Raw genomic sequence first — 22,105 nt, forward strand, 5'->3', positions numbered from 1 at the left:
TTTGATCGCATAAGCTTCTTGATTCAAAAATTGTTCAAATGGCTCTGAACAGTATGGGACTTAACTGTTGAGGTCGTCAGTCCCCTAGAACTTAGAACTACTTAAACCTAGCTAACCTAAGGACATCACACACATCCATGCCCGAGGCAGGATTCGAACCTGCGACCGTAGCGGTCGCGCAATTCCAGACTGCAGCGCCTAGAACCGCTCGGCCACTTCGGCCGGCCCTCTATAGGTCGCTTTGGATACATCGTCAGTGAATGTCTTTAACATGGTCCATTGGTCTTCGTGTCTGAGCAAGCGTCATATGCTCCATGAGGCTGTTCTCAGACGCTGCAGGTGTCTATAAGAACATAGCAACGCTAGAAACCTACACCGAATTACAGGAAGACCGCCGGCCGAAGTGGCCGTGCGGTTATAGGCGCTGCAGTCTGGAACCGCGAGACCGCTACGGTCGCAGGTTCGAATCCTGCCTCGGGCATGGATGTGTGTGATGTCCTTAGGTTAGTTAGGTTTAACTAGTTCTAAGTTCTAGGGGACTAATGACCTAAGAAGTTGAGTCCCATAATGCTCAGAGCCATTTGAACCATTACAGGAAGACCTGCCAAGGGTAACCGCCTGGATTTGCCAAGCACGTTAACGCCTCGCTTCCGGGACACTGAGAGGCGAACCTGACCCAGTTACAATCCACCTCATGGATTAGCGACGAGGACTAGTGGTCCAGCCAGTGAGGATGTGGGAACTGTCTATATTCCGCTGCTGATTCTGGATCGTTGAAAGGCGTGATTGCTGAAACAATTTCGTGGAGAGGTTTTGGTGCTCGTGGAATCGACTTGCAGCCCACGTGAGGGAAAAACGCGAACCGTGCGTCCTGTGGAACGCAGGTGGTACATTTGAGTATAGCGAGTACGAATTCGAGAGTGAGTGATTCCTTAAGTTGTCCTGGCAGTGCGGCAAGCCGTGGAAGACGTTCGTACTTGCGCTCCAGTGTGCGAATGAAACATTCTAACCGAGTCTTTCCGGCCATGTATGTGAGCGTTCCGGTTCTATGGCGGCAGGTGGTCAGTAGGCAGTTGCCTTTTGTCGCATCACGGGAACACTAGCTACCTGGAAGGTGTTGTTCAACAAACGAGGCGGACTTATTGTTGTGGAGATCATCGGCACAATTTTACAGCCGGCCGCGGTGGTCTCGCGGTTCTAGGCGCGCAGTCCGGAACCGTGCGACTGCTACGGTCGCAGGTTCGAATCCTGCCTCGGGCATGGATGTGTGTGATGTCCTTAGGTTAGTTAGGTTCAAGTAGTTCTAAGTTCTAGGGGACTGATGACCACAGCAGTTGAGTCCCATAGCGCTCAGAGCCATTTGAACCATTTTGAACAATTTTACAAGGAGCAAGCTGGAGGAAATTTGTTTCGAGCAGCGCTGTCATTTTCCGATCCAATAGACAGCTCACGGAATCTTCCTGAAAGTAATTTACAACAGGTGGTCGAAAACAGCTGCCACCATGGAAAAGCCACAAATCTTTAAGCCAGCCTCAAAGACCTCGAGCACAACCCATTTCGGAGGTTCACCGAAGGAGCGGCACATCGCATCCGTGCAGGGGTAAACCGCAAACCGACTCCAGTATGCATAATTGCGAACAGGAAACACACACAGGTGAAGTCAGAAAATCAAATGTTTTTTATTCCAGTCTTTGATCACAATCTCAATTCTTTAGACGATGACCGGTTTCAGTCCGTAATGACCATCCTCAGATGGTGTAAAAAACATCTGAGGATGGTCATTACGGACTGAAACCGGTCATCGTCTAAAGAATTGAGATTGTGATCAAAGACTGGAATAAAAAACATTTCACAGTATTGGATCACTGTTTGTATACGCGACTATGTCGCAGTTTGTGGAAGTCAGAAAATGATACGTTACAACCCTTGTCAGAGATGAGAGTAGCAATTACATTTTTTCCGTTTAGAGCGTGGTTTTCCGGAATTCTCTGAGGTGAGCAAAGACGCGGATTTTGGGAAGTTTCACATACTGAAGATTACTGGTTATCAAATAAATACTTTTAAACACTTAATTTGACACTCGGAAATCCGACATAAATACAACATTTCTGATGAGCTTCACAGTGGCTCTATCACATCACTATTAGTGCTTTAAACTTTCAGTGAATGTAATTTGATAACTTACAAGTTAACTAATATTTGGCGATGCAGTCTGCATGAGAAATTACTAAAGCTCACTTCAAGTAGTATGTACACAAACAGAATCACATTAAACTAGTAACCTGCGCAAACATAAAAACCTTTTCATATTTAAAAATGTATTAAACTGATTTTTCCACAAGTTGGAATTATCTTTAGACAAATGTGGTAAAACAGAAGTATATATTATACTGCAGAAACTTCAATATAGACTTTTATCATAAACAGGCTTACGCCCAATGACAACTTTCATGTACATATACGTTCTGTCTTTAGCGTTGACCTATAGGATAAAAATTTAATCTGATCTCTTAATATCTACCCTCCCTTCTTGGTCGGTCCGGTTCACGGCAGTTCTAGTATAGTCTCTCCCTGGTATTAACATTAACGAGGTGTATTAGTGAATAAGGCCCAAAGTTCGGAGCAGGTCGTCTTACTACCAGTCTTAATTATTCTTAAACCGAGCGCACTATTCTTACACTTCTATGGAAACACGTCCGTAATACAATTCAGTTACGTTCTCGAAAAGAAACACTTCCTACTGGTGTTACGTAACATCTATACCCTTACTTTAAATCTTCTTTTGTCAAGTTGAACGTACTGTTTGTTTACGGAGCGTAGAATATCATCAACTTCAATTTTCATCACTTGCCTCGCGTCCAGTCGCTGAGTCCACACCTTGGCCTCTATCTCTACGCGCAGAGGGACGGCTAGTCTTGCAGCGGCACGCTCTCTGTCGGTGACAAAAGTTACTTCCAGAGCACCACTTCTCACTCACTTCACGCCGCTATCTCACCCTGTGTCTGACCACCTCCTGTTACTCTGTCCAGCGATTATACAGGGTGATTAAGAAGTAACTGTACACACTTCGTGGGTCTAATTTAAGCATCAAAATGAGAGTAAAATGTTAAACAAAGTTTTGTCTGAAATGGCTTCATTTACGAGTTGTGATGCGTAACGTCATTTGTGGTACATCGCGGGCGACTGCAGGCTTTTGGTGTGTCGTGTTCCCCAGTACATCGACTGATGTTGCCTTGTACACTCCTCTGCACTACTCGGTTGTTTCTGGCACGAAATGTCTTTTTTTTACCTGACTTCAATGTGATCTGTTGCACTCTATGGCGCTGATGTAGTGTAGCGGTATTAGACTTTCTACGTACGTTCATTCTGTCAGTAGTTCATAGACTGCTGTCGATGTGTACGGCGCGATGACAAACTCACACGGTGAATACACGGCAATGCACCTATTTTACGGCGCAGCATAAGGCAATGCACGAGTAGCCAAGATGGCGGTATATGGGACTTTTTCAAACAGAAGGATACCAAAGCATCAGACTTTCACAAGTGCGGACAGGCGATTAAGGGAATACGGCATTCGTGGTTCGACACGGTTGGGTCGGAATCAGTTGGATGGAGTTAGGTTGAGAACATCCTGGAAATGATTGATGAAGATACGACCATAAGATGTGCTGTATAAGTGCTGCTGTGGGGGCTCCTCAACTACTGTATGACTCCTGCTTCGGAGACAGCAGTTCCACACATTTCTCCTTCAGAAGGTACTGGAGCTGAAATGATAATTAAATGGACACCCTAGCTGCAAACAGGCGTTGATGTACTTCAAAAATGGTTCAAATGGCTCTGAGCACTATGGGACTTAACAGCTGTGGTCATCAGTCCCCTAGAACTTAGAACTACTTAAACCTAACTAACCTAAGGACATCACACACATCCGTGCCCGATGCAGGATTCGACCTGCGACCGTAGCAGTCGCGCGGTTCCGGACTGCGCGCCTAGAACCGCGAGACCACCGCGGCCGGCGTTGATGTACTTCATTGGGGACATGTTGAAAAATGTGTGCCCTGACCGGGCCTCGAACCCGGGATCTCCTGCTTACATGGCAGACGCTCTATCCATCTGAGCCACCGCGGGCACAGAGGATAGTGCGTCTGCAGGGACTTATCCCTTGCACGCTCCCCGTGGGATCCACATTCCCTACATGTCCACACCACTACATTCGTAGTGCGCCTAATAGATGTTTGCCCATCATACTCATTACTCGTGGCAGATTAATCTACCAAGTCCCGTACGAGTTCGGGCATAGCGTGTGCGTTCGCACAAGGTCAATGGCCGGGAAACCATATTTTTAACTATATATGGCTTCCCGGCCATTGACCTTCTTGTGCGAACGCACACGCTATGCCCGAACTCGTACGGGACTTGGTAGATTAATCTGCCACGAGTAATGAGTATGATGGACAAACATCTACTAGGCGCACTACGAATGTAGTGGTGTGGACATGTAGGGAATGTGGATCTCAGGGGGAGCGTGCATGGGATAAGTCCCTGCAGACGCACTATCCTCTGTGCCCGCGGTGGCTCAGATGGATAGAGCGTTAAGCAGGAGATCCCGGGTTCGAGGCCCGGTCGGGGCACACATTTTTCAACGTGTCCCCAATGAAGTACATCAACGCCTGTTTGCAGCTAGGGTGTCCATTTAATTATCATTTCATCAAGCTGCATGGTCATCCACGGTAACTGTTCTTTCGGGAACAGATACTACCGTCATATATACTGGAGCTGACCTCTGTAAGGTACCTACTACTCAGAATTTTTGTCAGTTGCTACTGGGGTGTCATGCTGCTGAACCACGGTTTGGTCGTCGGGTACCGTTTATGGATGAGACCCTCTTCACCCGTGCGGGTATCGCGAACCCTCATAACAAGCACATATGGACTTACGAGAATCTTAGCGTAACTACAGTACGAGGACATCAACATTGTTTTGCAGTGAATTGTTGGAGTCCTATAGTGGACAATCCGTTACTCGGATAGCATGTTATTTCATAGTACCCGACTGGCAGAGTATGGGAAGTTTTTGAAACATGTATTGGATGGTCTGTTTCATGATGCCCCACTCGTTACACTAACCAACTTACGGTTTATGCACGATGACACCCTTGCACATTTCAGTCGAAAGGCAAGAAAGTATCTCAGTATTGCTTATCCCCGTAAGTGGATAGGTCGTACAGGACCGTTTTCGTGGCCCGCCAGATATCCGGATGTTAATACTATGGACTTGTACCTTTGGGGTCGTTTCGAGGAACTCGTTTATGATGTTGCAACTGAGAATGTGGCACAATAGCAGCAGCGAAATGAAAATATCTGTGGAACTGTGCGGAATGAGATGAGGAAAAAATGGTTCAAATGGCTCTGAAAACTATGGGACTTAACATCTGAGGTCATCAGTCCCCTATAACTTAGAACTACTTAAACCTAAATAACCTAAGGACATCACACACATCCATGCCCGAGGCAGGATTCGAACCTCCGACCGTAGCGGTCGCGCGGTTCCAGACTGAAGCGCCTAGAACCGCTCGGTCATAGTGGCCGGCTGAGATGAGAAGTCTGCAACATTCCGAGAGCAGTAAGACGTCGAACACGTCACCTTCTTCCTCTTTGCGGAACAAACACTGGTAGCAGTTATTTCTGTAAAATATCTGGGAGTAATGCGTGCGGAACGATTTGAAGTGGAATGATCATACAAAATTAATTGTTGATAAGGCGGGTACCATGTTGAGATTTATTGGGAGAGTCCTTAGAAAATGTAGTCCATCAACAAAGGAGGTGGCTTACGAAACACTCGTTCGACCTATACTTGAGTATTGCTCATCAGTGTGGGATCCGTTCCAGGTCGGGTTGACGCAGGAGATAGAGAAGATCCAAAGAAGAGCGGCGCGTTTCGTCACAGGGTTAATTGGTAAGCGTGATAACGTTACAGAGATGTTTAGCAGACTCAATTAGCAGACTCTGCAAGAGAGGCGCTCTCCATCGCGGTGTAGCTTTCTGTCCAGGTTTCGAGAGGATGCGTTTCTGGATGAGGTATCGAACATATTGCTTCCCCCTGCTTGTACCTCCCGAGGAGATTACGAATGTAAAATTAGAGAGATTCGAGCGCGCACGGAGGCTTTCTGGCAGTCGTTCTTCCCGCGAACCATACGCGACTGGAACAGGAAAGGGAGGTAATGACAGTGGCACGTAAAGTGCCCTCGGCCACACACCGTTGGGTGGCTTGCGGAGTATAAATGTAGATGTAGATGTACATGGACATGAGTTTAAACATGTTCTGGATAAATGTACAGTACGTAGTTGTGTTGCATTTTAGGTCCATTCGTGTCGTTGCTTTCTGAGAATAATTTAACTTTCTGTTGTTTGTGATCCTTAATCTACTGCATACTTCTGAAATAAAGCAATTTCAAACAGAAATTTTATTTAACATTCTACTCGTATTTTGATACGATGGTAATCCCAAAAGTAATGTCTCCTATTTTTTTTGAGTACATAGACCTGTCTGTTCCTGCAATGGTTTATATCAGTTTACAGCTTGAAAATTTAGCAAGTTTTCGACTTAATCACCATTCCTGTCGATGAATTTTTGTAGACGCTGAGGCAGTATTTGTATGCCCATGTCATACCAGCTCGCCGCCATGCTGTTCAGAAAGTTATGAATCTCTTCTTTCACCTCGTCATCGGAGCTGAATCACTGGGACCACAATTAACACTGACAGGTACTATGAGACTCTAAAACGAACTCAAACTGGCAATTCAGAACCGGAGAAGAGGAATGTTGAGCAAGGGCGTACACATTCTCCATGACAACGCTCACCCACACATCGCTCGGCGAACCGTTGCATAATCAGCCACCCACCCTATAGTCCTGACTTGGCGCCCAGTGACTGTCACCTGTTCCCTACGTTAAAAGAACATTTCGCCGGAAAGCGATTCAGCTCCGACGACGAGGTGAAGGAAGAGGTTCATAACTTTCTGAACAGCATGGCAGCGAGCCAGTATGACATGGGCATACACAAACTGCTACAGCGTCTACAAAAATGCATCGACAGGGATGGTGATTATGTCGAAAAGTAGCTAAATGTTCAAGCTGTAAACTGATGTAAACCATTGTAGAAATAAACAGGTGTATGGATTTATAAAAAAATAGGAGACCATACTTTTGGGATTACCCTCGTACAAGCATTACACCCACAAAGTGTGTACAGTTACTTTTGAATGACCCTGTATACACACACCGATTAATTCATGTCTTTTAGAACAGCCGAATGACGACTGGAACGTAACTTAGCTTAAGGGGGGTAGGACGTCAAACGGGCCGACTTGGAGCAGGAGAGGCATCACAGGACATTTTAATTTCCAGTGTCTATACTTTTACAAATAAATTCATAAAACTTTGTCAGCATCACCAGGAAGGATTCAGGATTCACCCTCATTGCAGTGGAAGTTCGAAAACATAACAAAATAATTTTTTTAAAGTGTGTAATTTCATCATTTTTTCACTTACTAATGGCTGCATTTGTTGCTATAGGTACACTTTTATTCATAAGTAAGAGAGATTCTTCGATGAATTTTGCTGAGCATCAATACCATAGTTTCAGTTGTACGAAACTCTAGAATTTATTTAATTTATGAAAAAACGAATGATCTGTTGTATTTTAAACTTCATGTTTAGAAAAAAAAACACAAATTTTGTAGTTAATTACCTAAATTTTTACCACAATTTTTAATAGATTAGGAAAATTCTAGAGTTTCATACGCCTTTAAGTGTGGTTTGTATGCTGTGCAAAATTCATCGAACCATCTCTCTTACTTATGAAGGAAAATGTACCTATAGCAACAAATGTTGCCATTAGTAAGTGAAGAAAATGATGAAATTTCACATGTAAAAAAAAAATTACTTCGTTATGTTTTCGAACTTCCACTGCTATGAGTGTGAATTCTGAATCCTTCCTGATCATGTTGACAAAGTTTTATGAATTTATTTCTAAAAGAATAGGCAGTGGAAATTAAAATGTCCTGTGGTGCCTCTCCTGCTCCAAGTCGGCCCGTTTGACGTCCTACCCCCCTTAATCGCTAATATGACACAGGTAATTCTCCTGGAGTAACTAACAGAAAGTATTGTTTAATCTTTTTTCATTAGTCACTCCCAATTGCGGGTGAACATTCCACCCCTCAGGCTTAAAAGTTCGCCATTGTTATTTGCGTTCTACATTAAACAGGCAGCAGTGGCAAGCATGTACTGAAGAGCTCACGTATATAGTCCGCAGCTACGGCACAAAACCATTACGAATGCAGTAGGACGGGGATGCTGAGGGGCGCAGGCATTGCGCCACAACAATCCCTGCCCGTTGCTGGGCAGCGGACGGTTCGCCGGTTCGCCGCAAGCCGCCTCCCGCAGCAGCAGCAGCCGCCTCCACAAACATGGGCTTATCAGAGAGCCGGTGGTATTCCGGTCGTCAGCTACAGAGCGGCCGCGGTTGTCTGAAGGTCAGCCGCTTCCGTTAGCCGCTATCTAACTGGCGACTGGCAGTCGACCGCTGTTCTCATTTAGAACCGCCTCCGCGCTACTGCTGCTTGGTATATTTTGAGAAGTTTAAAACTTCAACCGCTACACTTCCCTGTTGATTTCTTTGAAGAAGTTTCGCGTAGGTGCTGTTTGCTAGCATACAATATCAAAAAGTCAGTATAAATTTGAAAATGTAATAAACCATGGAATAATGTAGGTAGAGAGGTAAACATTGACACACATGCTTGGAATGATATGGGGTTTTACTAGAACAAAAAAAAACAAAAAAAAAAGTTCACAAAATGTCCGACAGATGGCGCTGGACAGCAAAACGTCAGTGACTGCGCATGACAATCGTGTATAAAAGGAGCTGTAATGAAAGAGAGAATCAGATGCGCCAGCAGTCGTAGCATGTTGACGTTACCTGAAAAGGCACTTTTAGTTAAGCTATATTATCAGAGTGGGGAATGTGCTAGTTTAGCGTTACGATTCTATCGCCATAGGAAGGGGATTCGAACGGGTAAAGGTCCGTTGACAAATGCAGCTGTGGCGAGAGTGATTTCGAAGTTCAAGCCACGGGTTGTTTAGACGATAGACCCCGTAGTGGCCGACCGAGCACAGGGCGTAATGCTGCTGAGACAGTTCAGGAAGAAATGGAGACTGTAGCGGGTTCGTCTATGCACGGGGAAGTCAGCGCTCGTGCAGTCGCACGTAGCACCGGCAATCCATACACTACTGTTTGGTTGGCACTTAGGCGTACCCTCCGATGCTATCGGCGTCATGAACTGTTACCTGGCGATTTAGTGAAGCGGAGGGCGTTTGCGGTGTGGGCGTTTCAAAAGATGGCGGAAGATGACGATTGGTTGAGTAACGTGTTGTCGACAGACGAAGCCCATTTCACGCTCTGAGGGTCTGTCAGCGCCCACAGCTGCTGGAACGTACGATGTTTATGCAGGATGGCGCTTCACCCCATACTGCTAGACGCGTGAAAGATCTCTTGCGCGCGTCGTTTGGTGATGATCGTGTGCTCAGCCGCCACTTTCGTCATGCTTGGCCTCACAGGTCCCCAGATCTCAGTCCGTGCGATTATTGGCTTTGGGGTTATCTCAAGCCGCAAGTGTATCGTGATCGACCGACATCTCTAGGGATGCTGAAAGACAACATCCGACGCCAATGCCTCAACTCCGGACATGCTTTACAGTGCTGTTCACAACATTATTCCTCGACCTCAGCTATTGTTGTGGTATGATGGTGGACATATTGAGCATTTCCTGTAAAGAACATGATCTTTGCTTTGTCTTACTTTGTTATGCGAATTATTGCTATTCTGATCAGATGAAGCGCCATCTGTAGGACATTTTTTTAACTTTTGTATTTTTTTTTGTTCTAATAAAACCCCATGTCATTCCAAGTATGTGTGTCAATTTGTACCTCTCTATCTACATTATACAGTGATTTATTCAGTTTTCAAATTTATACTGACTTTTTGATCACCCGGTACATACATTTGTAGCTTTGCAGGCCAATGAAAACGGGAAAAATAGAAAATTAAAAAGTTACACATGTTTGCTTGCGTAAGTGGCGTGTAATGGAAGGAAGGAAGGAAGGAAGGATGAGTAGAACTTAGTGTCCAGTTAAGTACACGTTAGGGCAAATAAAAGTGCCCCGGAGAACAGAGTCTCATAGTAAAAAGGAACACAGCAAAGGAAAGGAAATACGGTCCTAACCTAACTATAGCAGATGTTGAAAGAGACCATCATTCATATTTTGGCACTTTCGAGCCGTGTCAGAAACTTGCTGAAGGCGTATCGAAGCTGGACTGGTGTAACTGCTGCAGTCTCATCCGAAATGTTCTGCTGCAGTTCTTGAAGAGATGAGGGTTGTTGAGATACACCTATACTTGAGGGCTTCCCACACAAAGTAATCACTCACCAGGGGACCTTTGTGGCCAGCAAGGGCCGCAATCAGATTTACCTCTGCAGACAACTGCCAGGCGTGAAGACTGTGCAGCCGGCCGGAGTGGCCGAGCGGTTCTAGGCGCTTCAGTCCGGAATCGCGCGACCGCTACGGTCGCAGGTTCGAATCCTGCGTCGGGCATGGATGTGTGTGATGTCCTTAGGTTGGTTAGGTTTAAGCAGTTCTAAGTTCTAGGGCACTGATTACCTCAGATGTTAAGTCCAGGAAATCGACCGCGCGCTTTCACAGGAAGCTTCTTTGATGTTTGCCTTAAACGATACGACTAAGTGAATGTAGGATTCGCGCTTCGACGATTTTTTCATGTTATCGACATTGATTCTGGCAAGATATCGGTCCGGGAATTCCGAGACTTTGAGAATATTCTAATTTTAAATTCTAAGTCCGATAAAAAAATGAAAAAAGAAATTTTTGTGTGATATAATTACAAACAAACAATTTTGGTATTTTTTTCCTTTACTTGTACTGTGAAACTTCTTGCAAAATTTCATGATTCTAGGTCAACAGGAAGTACCAAGTGGGTTTTAATGAGTGAGTTTGCGAATATCGAAATATGTGACATAAGTAGTACGAGGGTCACTCCAAAAGAAATGCACATTATTATTTTTTAATCCATCTTTTATTCTACATGTTTGAAAGTTCTACAGTGTGTAGATACATCCTTTAGGAACAGTATTTTCATTTCTCCACATAATTTCCATCCCTCTCAACTGCCTTATGCCAACTTTGAACCAGCGCCTGTATACCCACACGGTAAAATTCTGGACCAACCTGTTGAAGCCACTGTTTGGCAGCGTGCACAAGGGAGTCATCATCTTCAAACCTTGTTCCACGAAGAGAGTGTCTTTCAGTTTCCCAAAGAGATGATAGTCACATGGAGCCAGGTCAGGACTGTAAGGCGGGTGTTTCAGTGTTGTCCATCCGAGCTTTGTGATCGCTTCCATGGTTTTTTGACTGACATGTGGCTGTGCATTGTCGTGCAACAGCAAAACATCCTGTGTCCTCACATATGCATCAGAATTTATGGCAGTTCCCCTTGGCATGATGTCCACAAGCAAGAGTCCTTCGGAATCGAAAAACTCCTTAGCCATAACTTTTCCAGCAGAAGGTGTGGTTTTGAATTTTTTTTTCTTGGGTGAATTTGCATGATGCCACTCTATTGATTGCCTCTTCCTCTCTGGTGAAAAATGATGAAGCCATGTTTCATCACCTGTCACAATTCTTCCAAGAAATTCATCTCCACCACTCTCGTACTGTTCCAAAAGTTCGCTGCATACCGTTTTTCTTGTTTCTTTCTGAGCCACTATCAACATCCTGGAAACCCACCTGGCACAAACGTTTTTAACGCCAATACTTTCAGTATTCTGCAAACACTTCCTTCCCCTATCCCGACGTGACAATTCGTTCACTGTGATGCGTCTGTCAGCAGTCACCAATTCGTTAACTCTCTCCACATTGTCTGGAGTGTGGGCAGTACGAGGCCTGCCGCTGCGAGGACAATCCTCAATATTGCCGTGCCCGCTTTCATCACGTAACCTGCTTGCCCACCGACTAACTGTACTGCGATCGACAGCAGCAGATCCATACACCTTTTTCAACCTCTTGTGGATGTTTCCCACTATCTCGTTTTCACAGCACAGGAATTCTATGACAGCACGTTGCTTCTGACGAACGTCAAGTGTAGCAGCCATCTTGAAGACGGTGCCACTCACGGGAACAGGTTGAACTAAGTTTGAAAACAAGCGGGAAGGATGTATCTACATACTATAAAACTTTCACAAATGCAGAATGAAAACTGTATTTTTACAAAAATAGAGTGCATTTCTTTTGGAGTGACCCTCGTATATTTCATTGACTTGGATGCTTCAATATTTTTGACTGCCGAAAGACTTTAGACTTTAGTATGTGTCATCAATTCCAACTAGATACTTTTACTCGTTCCTGAGAATGATGGATTTTTAACAGTCGGGCAGACAGGCAGATATACAAGAAAGTAATCCTAAAGGGTTTCGTTTTTAGCGATTGAGGTAAGGGACCCTAAAAGCAATTAAACTGCTTATTATTTCAAAAGAAACATCCATAACTGTCAGTACATTTTATCCCATTATGAGACCAGACAGTTAGTGACTTCGTGGAAAAATGTTTGCTGTTGCCTACGGAACCATGATTGTACCCAGGTGTGCACCTCTTCGCCCGAAGCAAATCGACGACCACGAATGTTTTTCTTCAGGGCTCCAAAGATATAGAAATCGCATGGGGAAAGACCGGGACTGTATGAAGGATATGTTAGGGCTTCCCAGCGAAACGTCTGCAGTCAAAACAATCTTGACAACATGTTGGCGGGCATTATCCCACAACAGAATAATGCCGTCCGTCAGTTTTCCTGGGCGTTTGTAGTTGACGGCGCTCGTCGATCTTTGTAAAGTGTCCACCTACCACTGTGCGTTAATCGCGGGGCCGTGTTTCAGAAAGTCAATGAGCAGCGGGACCTTGCAGTCAAGGAAGAGTTTCCCGGAGCTAGTGTGCAGGGCTTTGAATTATTTTCGGTGGGTTTGAGCCCATGTGCTTCCATTCTTGGCTCTGGCGCTTGCTCTCCGGGTCAGAATGATGACATCATATTTCACCTCCTGTGGCAACATGCTCAGGAAGCGGTATTCTCCATCGTGCTACCGTTCCAGCTGCTGCAGTGATGAACGACATTCTGCTCAACTTCTACTCCTTCGTCAGGCCGTGGGTTATCCACTGCGAACAGATTTTCCGAAATTTTAGGTCCTCTGTTGTAATGGTGTGAGCGGAATCGTGGCTGATGCCAAACGTGAGCCGATTGTCGTCCACCATCCACGGTCAGTCTTTTTTTGATGGCAGTATCCACCGTACCAATGACAGTTGGGATAATGACATGATGAGCATGTCCTGGCCTACTGCTATCTTCCAGTGACAACCGACCTTCTAGAAGTAGTATAATCCACACAAATAAACACACACACGTGGCATACTTTGCTCGCCATGTATAGCAGACATTCGAGCATTAATTTTACTTCCTCGGAGTCTTTTCACAGTGAGAAACAACACTACACCTCGCTATTTCTCTTTCCTGGTTTCCATAAAATTATCTTTGGTGTATAGCATGTCGGGATCGTTTCTGTCACTGTTGCCGCTATCCTTCAACACAACGGTGATGAATATGTGGAGTAAAATACATCAACGTTTCGGATATCAGCAATACTGTCAGATGTGCCTATAGACTATTTAATGCGGCATTAAAGCAAGCAGCAGCTAACAATATAGAATCCGAAATCCACAACTCCGGCGGATGTACCTTATCTTGTAGTTGTCTGTTGTTCAGGGTTGCAGGTCCGCGGTTTTGTAAGCCGTTTGAGGTGCCTTTAAGTCCATAAATACAAATGAAAATTTTGCAAGATATTTGTTTATGTGGCTTCAAAAATAAGAAGAGCAACACCAGTCAGGCTGTCTCAAATTTCTTGCTGCATCAGTGTTGCCACCTTCACGCAAAGCAAAAACAATAAAGCGCCATCTAGGGAAAAATACGCACATTTATGGCTGTCGAAGCGTCTGTTTTCAGCCCCTGTCAGTATGGTCTCCAGACGTCCGCCTTCAGCCCTGGCTGTTGCTTTTGCTGTAGTGGCTAGTGACTCATTGCTCTCGCGTCCAGCAGGCTCACCGTCAGAACTACTTCGTGTCTTATAAAATACTTTATATGTAAATTTAACAAGTGGACCGCGCCTAGTCATTCCCGACTACATCCACATTTATGATACATGCAGGGTTTTGCCAGAAGTGAAACTGACAGAGGAGGGAGTTCCAGCTGGTCAAACGTTTCGAAAAAATACCATTTGGAGAGCTTATAGAACGGTAATCCAAAGGTCATCCGGTAGAGTCTCTATATGGAAACTATTTTTTTTATTTTCAATTTTTACGTTACTTATTCTGCAAATAAACCGAAATAATGCTCAATATATTGTATTATTAATATTTTCATGAAGGATGTGAAAAGGAAAGACGAAGAAAATTTTGGATTGCAGATAAATTTCCAAGAAAGAAATGTACTCACAGTGTCCACGAAAACTCTGAAATAACTTTCCAAGAAGGGATTGTAATTAAATCATGGAAGATTTCCTATTCCATCAGTTTCATTTTGACATTCGAGCAACTCTCGGCAGCTACACGTGAACAATAGGTCCACAATGCAGGTAAAACCGGTACATCAAGAGAGAAAATGAAATCGCGTCCCGAGAACACTGCATCAAAATACATTCCCTTGTACATCACCAGCTGTCCTTGCCAATTTTTGCGAAAGGATGCGTTATACGTGATGTGCTGCCGAACCGGACAACGAGGGAGAATCTGTTATGACTGTAACCCGAATTTGTTTTTCTGTAGAAACTTTGTAACAACCATGTAACTGTAAAAATGTGGCGTTTATAACGTGAGCAAGATGCCGAGACAATTACTGCTTCCCCTACGTTTACAATGAATATCACCCAAGCAAATGAAAGTCATTAACTTACTAAAGCTAAATTCCACCCGTCCATGGCCAGTTGGCCATGAAGGTCCGACTGTACCGACCGGTCGCCGTGTCATCCTCAGCCCATAGGCGTCACCTGATGCGGATATGGAGGGGTATGTAGTCAGCACACCGCTCTCCCTGCCGTATGTCAGTTTCCGAGCCCGGAGCCGCTGCCTCTCAGTCAAGTAACTCCGCAGTTTGTCTCACAAGAGCTGAGAGCACCCCGGTTTTCCAACAGCGCTCAGGCAGACCTGATGGCCACCCTCCAAGTGCTGGCCCAGCCCGACAGTGCTTAACTACGGTGATCTGACGGGAACCGGCGGAAGTCTATAACTACTGTAAAATAATAAAAGTGTCTAATTATATATGTGAAGTTCTCGTGTACGCATTACAGTCCCTTTCCGGAAATTTATTTACAATTTCAAATTTTCTGTTGCCTTTCCTTTTCATACCCTTTATGAAAATATTAATAAATACAACATACTGAACATTGCTTCGGTCTATTTGCAGTGTAAGTAACGTTTTCGTGCAGTGTAAGTAACGTAAAAATTGAAAGTAAAAAAAAAAGATTCCTGCACAGGTATTCGATCCCAAAACAATCGGATTACCGTTCTGCTATCATTCGCTGTGCCATCCTCTACCTGGCAACTACGATAATATAAATAGCTCATGCCCCATCCGTCCCGCACCAAAAATGCTGTTTCTTCTAAAAGCTTGACCATCTGGTGCTCCCACTTTTGTTAGTTTCATTGCTGGCCAAGCCCTGTATGTATCGTAATCCTGGATGAAATCGATGATGACGACTAGACGCAGTCTCCTTGTAAGGTATGTTTATCATTAATTATACTGATAATTCAGTGCGTAGAAGTGTTCAAATGGTTCAAATGGCTCTGAGCGCTATGGGACTTAACATCTGTGGTCATCAGTCCCCTAGAACTTAGAACTACTTAAACCTAACTAACCTAAGGACAACATACACATTCATGCCCGAGGCAGGATTCGAACCTGCGACCGTAGCAGTCGCGCGGTTCCTGACTGAGCACCTAGAACCGCTCGGCCACCACGGCCGGCCGCGTAGAAGTGTCATTAGGAGCCTATCGAGAAGTCATGGTTCTTCGTGTTTATAACAGACTGACTGAGCCAGTTGAGATAGGGCGGAAGCCCTCAAAGCATGAGAAAACAAAAAGCAGCAAAATATTACAAGAGTTCTTTTTCTTCATAGCGGGTACCACAGCGATGAATTCATTAAAAGAAGGTGGCATTTTGCACTTTTCCTGTATTAATTCTATTTATGACTAGTTTCAGCCTTCCAGGCCGTTCGAAAGCAATTTTGTGGCTCTAAAAAGCATAATATATTATGTCACCTCAACGAATAGGAATGTAATGATGTGAATGTACACATATTTGAAATTCATTTACCTGTAATTAAAAACTATGCATTAAATACTGAGATGTCGGCGTCTCTAAAGTTGTGGTTCACAGTTGCTGTCTTGTTGGTTTGACAGCTGGACATTTACAAAGAGTGAAGCTAAGCATAGAATAAATAGAACAATAATTGTAAATGCCATGACTGTATATTCACGCGCATAGTTGAGGAAAGTTTAAAAAAGTTGAAATAAAATAATATTGAAAATAAAATATAAACAAATATTAAAAATAGAATGATTTCATTTTCTGGTATTGACGATTTCGGATTGGTCATTGATTTATCTTTTTTGATGTTTTAATTAAATACTAACAATTACAACACCATCTTTTAAGTAAAAGTAATGATCAGAGGTATTTTGATCTCGTGCTTCGACTGAAATAGATAAATTGCACCAAAATAATTTTCTGAAAAAGAGTCAAAACTAAGTTGAATAGTGCTCTGATGTCACACGTAAGCGGATCACTTGATAGAAGCTGGCCATAAGAAAACCTAATGCGTCGTTGCGAATAATAGGTCGTTCGTTGTTAATATAGTTGGAGATCATTTCTAAACGACAAACAAACCCGAAAACTTGAACCACACGAAAAAGGCTGATACAGTAAATGTAAGTAAACATGTCGATCTGGAAAGTGATGGATAATTTGAAGCTATTTCATGTAGCGGCCGTTAGCATGAGTAATGTTACATTAGAAGAATTATTACGACTAATTAAGTTATACTGTACAAAGCAGTTTTCATCTGAAGCAAGCGATTTGGGATAGCTCGAGTGGTCGATCTCGGATTCATGAAAAGAACGGCGAGCACGCTAGAGTTTATCACAACTGGTAGACAATGAAGTGGTGATGCACGAAGAACAATCTTGTTGTTTAAAATGATTCAAATAATGCTGTAGCAGTGTGTGGAAACTACTCGGACACGAGCATTAGCGGTCCGTCTTCTGGTGTACTACCCACCATAATCTGCGACCCGTTTATCGGCGATTAGGGTGTTGACGATTATGATATGCTGGATACCTATGTTGGCGGAGCATACACGGTCATAAATGCGTTAATCATATTTTGAGGTTGTTGCATACACCGAATGTCAAATAATTCGTGTGCAGCTAAGCCTCAAAGGAGGTTCACTCATGGTACTCAGATGCAAATGCAGGCAACCTGGTTCAGGAACAGTGTAACGATTAGAGAAAACGTGCGAAATTTCTGGCATAAGTTTCCGGATCGTGTTATAATACAGGGGCATTTTAAATTTACCAGCAACACACTGGGAAACTCGCATGCTTAAAACATGCGCCAGCGAGAGGGATTTGAGTTACAATGTATTAAACATTTTACCCAAAAATAACGTTGGACAGTTTGTTGCAGAACTGACTTGTCAAGGTGGCGTCTTAGATCTCGAAGTGACCAAACGACCCGAATTTTCTGAGTCAGTTAACATAGACCGGGGAAACAGTGACCGTGAGGTTGTTGTAACTTCCGTTTCTACAGGTACTGAAACGAATGGTAATAAATTCAGGCAAGCGTGTATGCTAAGAAACTGCAAGAAGAAACAGACTGCAGTTTACCTGAGTAATCGACGGCAAAACTCTGTGGCTTAAGTGGTGAGAATATACGAATAAAATTCAAGAGAATTTTGTAATGTGCTTTGGACATGTACAGGTATGTACCGATAAGAATGAAGACGCAAAAACAAAAAGAGCTTTAGCACAGATTTTAATGATTGCTAAGATTATTGATAATAGGTAGATAAACCAAGGCTGGACGAGACCACTTAAGGCGAAAAATCGTCATATATTATATGGATTCAGGTTTAGCCCAAGTTAGCGTTCTAGAGCCGGTACTAATTACGGCACATATGAATAACCTGGTGGATGACGTAGAATTCCCCGTACGTCTGTTCGTGCGTGATGCCACTCAATACGGTGAACTATAAACGCCATACCGGTGCTAAAAAATTTGTTGAAATCTAGGAATGTGGAGTCAAAATGAGATCCCTGTTGATAGTACTCATTATCTGATACGAAATAGAGCCAGTTGCGTTTCACAACGACGATGTTTTCTAAATCCGTGTTGGTTATGTGTCAATATATCAAGGTAACTGTTAATGTAGGAGCACATCTATGTTCCAAAATCCTGCTACAAATCGCTGCCAATGATTTGGTTATATGATTCATCGGATTACTTCTATTTTCTTGGTGTACTGATATGACCAGTGCAACTTTCTAGTCTTCAGATATTGTTATTTCATCGAGCAAGCTGTTGTATATGATAGCTGAAATTGGAGGTATTTCATCAATATATTCCAAACGGCACGTAACTGGTCTACAATCTGAACCAGAAGACTTGCTTTTATTAAGTAACATAAGTCGTTTTGCTTCGCTGGGGGTATCAGTTCCAAACTACTCATGTTGTTAGCTGTACTTGATTCTAATTCTGGAATATTTACGACGTCTTCTTTAGTTTGGTAACCCGCTGTAGTAGTTCTGCCGTAAGTAACATTAAAATCGCTATCGTGCATTGAACATTTCCTTTCTGTCTTGCCTGTGGTATATTTTACATATGACTCTGGATTTTTCTACCAAATTTTAAAACAGATTTTCGTTGTGGAAACTTGCATTGTAGTTCGCGCTAACTTGTGAGTACAGTGACACATCTCCAACCTCGGAGATTTTGCATTTCTTTTGTAAACTTGGCGTGCTTTTTTCGTTGATTTCGCAAGAGTCTTCTCACCTGTTTTGTGTAGTACAGGGGATCACTAGCAACTTCTATTAATTCATTTTGTGAACACACACACACACACACATATATATATATATATATATATATATATATATATATATATATATATATATATATATATATATATATATACTGGTCTTCGCTTACAAAGTCAATTTGCAATGAGTGGGGACTGTCTGTCAGGAACTGTGAAGCGAATGTTTATGTATTTTAAATACATATATTTTGCATTTTTTATTTTTGATGGGTTTGATTGTTGTGGTATTATTTAGTCTTGGTACAACGATCTCGTGGACACTAGCGCGCCGGCCGGAGTGGCAGAGCGGTTCTAGGCGCTACAGTCTGGAACCGCGCGACCGCTACGATCGCAGGTTCGAATCCTGCCTCGGGCATGGATGTGTGTGATGTCCTTAGGTTAGTTAGGTTTAAGTAGTTGTACGTTCTAGGGGACTGATGACCTCAGAAGTCAAGTCCCATAGTGCTCAGAGCCATTTTTAACACTAATGCCTGTATCAGTCTTGATGTGCCCTATTTTCCCAGAACTATTTGTTGCTGAGAGGTCAAGTACGTTTCGCAACCATTTGCGCTTAAAAGTGGGTTTCTGAACTAATTCCTCAAAATAATTTTCGGAGAAAGAATTCAGTACAGTGATATTTCATGCCTACACAAGGCTTTGAACATTTAGTTGAGCCAACATGTCAAGGATAGATTGAAGTCACCAGCAACTATAATTGTATTACTGGGGTATCTGTTTGAAATGAGACGCTTTGAACTGCTCAACAACTGTATCACCTGAGCCGCGGGGTCGGTAAAAGAAACAACTGTGCAACTGCTTTGCGTCCGACGGACGAGATGAGCTCAGAAAACATCAAACCCTTGCAGCTGATGTTTCACCGAAGCAATTTACATATTTCGTTGCATCATTCTATTTATTTATTTGAATCCTGTAGTGCAGTGCAATAAAAAGCAAATTTATCAGAAATTTGGACGAAACAGTTTGTTGATGAGCAGAGACACACTAGCCATTCCAATCAAAATGAACGAAAGTGTAATGCCAGTCTTTCCAGATGTGTACTACCTACCTTATGGGTAAAACCCGCTTTCATACTAGAAAGTTTTGAGATGTGAGACTGGACTGGGTTTCTTGCCGGTGGAGAAAGCCACTTCTTCTTAGGATTCAGATAAGTGATCGCGATCGCCGCGTGAGATTCGTCAGTGAGACGTCTGAGGCCCGGATAGAGCCGGATAAGCCGAACGAGCGAGAGCAGACAATGGACACGCCGCTGATTGTACTTTGTATGCAGATCTGCAGGGCGTGCCCGGCGCTCTAATCAGGTATGCCGCCTCTGTGCTTCTCCTTCCTTCCGCCTGTGGTGTCGCGTGTGATGCAGAAGCTCCACGTCACTTGAGGCGCATGCGCCGTAGACGGAGGGAAAACAGACAGGAGACAGCTTGCGCTGTATATGTAAATGGAGGTGAAAGTGAACAAAGTAGTGTGACACACAACTAGAGCTGTAGAACTACCATAGGTACCGTAGACTGTCACAAGTAAGTGTAGACTAAGGTAGTTTTCCTAGTAGCGTTGGTCAGTTAAGATCGTAATTGCATTACCTGTAAGTTAGGTGTGTTGCATACCTACCGGGTGTACCTTATTTCGATCCTCTAGTTTCTATATGCAACCAGCGTCTTACTACACTACTGGCCATTAAAATTGCTACACCATGAAGATGACGTGCTACAGACGCGAAATTCAACCGACAGGAAGAAGATGCTGTGATATGCAAATGATTAGCTTTTCTGAGCATTCACATAAGGTTGGTGCCGGTGGCGACACCTACAACGTGCTGACATGAGGAAAGTTTCCAACCGATTACTCATACACAAACAGCAGTTGACCAGCGTTGCCTAGTGAAACGTTGTTGTGATCCCTCGTGTAAGGAGGAGAAATGCGTACCATCACGTTTCCGACTTTGATAGAAGTCGGATTGTAGCCTATTGCGATTGCGGTTTATCGTATCGCGACATTGCTGCTCGCGTTGGTCGACATCCAATGACTGTTAACAGAATATGTAATCGGTGGGTTCAGGAGGGTAATACGGAACGCTGTGCTGGATCCCAACGGCCTCGTATCACTAACAGTCGAGATGACTGGCATCTTATCCGCATGGCTGTAACGGATCGTGCAGCCACGTCTCGATCCCTGAGTCAACAGATGGGGACATGTGCAAGACAATAACCATCTGCACGAACAGTTCGACGACGTTTGCAGCAGCGTGGACTATCAGCTCGGAGAGCATGGCTACGGTTACCCTTGACGCTGCATCACAGACAGGAGCGCCTATGATGGTATACTGAACGACGAACCTGGGTGCACGAATGCCAAAACGTCATTTTTTTCGGATGAATACAGGTTCTGTTTACAGCATCATGAGGGTCGCATCCGTGTTTGGTGACATCGCGGTGAACTCACACTGGAAGCGTGTATTCATCATTGCCATACTGGCGTATCACCTGGCGTGATGGTATGGGGTGCCATTGGTTACACACCTCGGTCACCTCTTGTTCGCATTGACGGCACTTTGAACAGTGGACGTTATATTTCAGATGTGTTACGACCCGCGGCTCTACCCTTCACTCGATCCCTGCGAAACCCTACATGTCAACAGGATAATGCACGAACGCATGTTGCAGGTCCTGTACGGGCCTTTCTGAATACAGAAAATGTTCGACTGCTGCCCTGGCCAGCACATTCTCCAGATCCCTCACCAATTGAAAACGTCTGGTCAATGGTGGCCGAGCAACTGGCTCGTCACAATATGCCAGTCACTACTCTTGATGAACTGTGGTATCGTGTTGAAGCTGCGTGGGCAGCTGTACCTGTACACG

This window comes from Schistocerca nitens, chromosome 2, assembly GCF_023898315.1.
Source record: "Schistocerca nitens isolate TAMUIC-IGC-003100 chromosome 2, iqSchNite1.1, whole genome shotgun sequence".
NCBI lineage: Eukaryota > Metazoa > Arthropoda > Insecta > Orthoptera > Acrididae > Schistocerca > Schistocerca nitens.